The sequence below is a fragment of the Odontomachus brunneus genome, unplaced genomic scaffold, assembly GCF_010583005.1.
Source record: "Odontomachus brunneus isolate Ranch 3 - 2012 unplaced genomic scaffold, Obru_v1 Obru_scaffold_213, whole genome shotgun sequence".
Taxonomy (NCBI): Eukaryota; Metazoa; Arthropoda; class Insecta; order Hymenoptera; family Formicidae; genus Odontomachus; species Odontomachus brunneus.
This window is the reverse complement of record NW_022639663.1, coordinates 526,246-528,098: the sequence shown is the minus strand read 5'-3', so window position 1 is coordinate 528,098 and position 1,853 is coordinate 526,246. Positions and strand designations below refer to the sequence as shown.

General features: G+C 36.2%; 1 long non-coding RNA gene across 1 annotated transcript in view; it reads right to left on the bottom strand.

Moving 5' to 3' along the window:
• Window positions 1-1,092: 1,092 nt before the first annotated feature.
• The window catches only part of LOC116852305, an 8,446-nt gene continuing 7,685 nt past the window's right edge, over window positions 1,093-1,853 (bottom strand). Inside the window, exon 4 of the long non-coding RNA XR_004379742.1 lies at window positions 1,093-1,178. This is a non-coding gene — a long non-coding RNA (uncharacterized LOC116852305). The remainder of the gene's footprint in view (window positions 1,179-1,853) is intronic.

Below are 1,853 nucleotides of genomic sequence, written 5' to 3'. Positions count from 1 at the left end.
ATATATATATATATATTGGGAGAAAAATACTTCAAAATTTATTTGCCAAATTTATGTAAAATATGCATTATCACTAATATGATTTGAAAAAGCGATCTTCAAATTGTTTCGAGCAGTGTGAGTTTTATTGGACAGCACGTACACATACTACAACTACAGCAAAGTAAATCGCATTGATTCGATAAGCATGCACTACATCGAAAGACCTTTTGTTTTTCTATTATCAATATTTCTTGTTTTGACTCACCAAATCGCCGAACAAGGTAGCCACATTCTGCTTTTGTTTCTGGAACAGAAAAATGTAATTTCGCCGATTAGATTCGTGCATTGATGACGATTTGAGTGAAGAAGTTTGAAGGATTAAAAAAAGAATAAACATAATAATTTACACTCTGAAAAAATTTTTCGGAATGCATTCACACTTGAAATATTCCACTTTCCTTTTTCTCGACGTTGCAAATAAATCTCTTCATCAGAATAAATCAAAATTTTTCAAGTGGAAATGTTAAAAAAGAAAAAATTCAGAAAAAATTCTTTCCGCGTGTAATTACGATTTAACGCGATCTTTGATTCGATTCAAATTATCTCGAATTCGAGCAAAAGAATTATCCATCTTGTCGGCTTTCTAATTACAAATGTTAATTAATGAAACTCACCTTCGAGCTAATCCCGCTCGGCTCGAGCCAGATCCTCCGGCGCAGCAGCCCCTAAGAGTCGGCTGGTCGTCTGTTTCGTCTCTGCAATAGAAAGCAGATTTAATTTAGTATTTCACACAATGGAGGCATGAAGGAACTCGATTTCAAACAAGAGAATTTCCAGTTTCATCGTATTTATCGGAATTTTGAATTCAAGTTAGTGAAACTCAGCTTCGCGCCAACTCTACCAAGCTCGAGCCGGATCCTCCGGCGCAGCATCCCCTTAGAGTCGAGTGCTCGTCTCTGGAACAAAAAACAGATTTAATTGAGTATTAATTAGTTACATGACGATAGAGACATTAAGGAACTCAATTCCAAACAAAAAAATTTTCAGTTTTGTCGGATTTCTAATTATAAATACAAATTAGTAAAGCTCACCTTCGAACCGAGACTCAGACAGGCCCAAGCCGAATCCTCCAGCGCAGCATCCCCCAGGCATCGCATCCCCTAAAGCCGCGTGACTGCGTCTGCTCTATTGGAACTCTGTTACAGAAATTTAATTTAATTTAGTAATTTAATAATTTAATTTAGTAATTTAATAATTTTTATTATCAATTAATTATACGCGACAGCAAAATAAGGAAAAGAAATTGTAACAGCACTTCCCAATGCGCAATAAGAAATAATTAAATCAGCTGAATAAAGAAGTAATAATAGATTACCCGATAGGTAACCCGATTAATTAATAGATGATGATATTAATATCTGATCGACAACTATAGAATAATATCCGGTAGTTATCAATTAATTACACACGACAGCAAGAATTAGATGAAAATAATTAAATGACAGCTGAAGAAAGACATAATAATATTCGAATAATAAATAGATCATGATAATTTGATGATATTTGATCGGTATTGAGGAACTCGATCGCGATGTTTCTCTAACAAGTAAAAAGTAAATAAAACACGGAAATTACTTGTAACAGTACAGCCCGCAACACTTGCGCGCGTAAGGACTACGTGTCTTAATTTGTCTTAATTATCGTCTCAAATTGTCGCGAAATCGAAACGCGGTATTAGAAACCGATACGGAATAATCTAAAAAATAACGCGGTAGCTCCCGATGTGCTCGTCTCGACAGTTTAGAGTGTTGTGGCGTGACGCCCCAGCACGTGCTCGCGTACGCGTGTTTACATGAGCCCCCCCCCCCCCC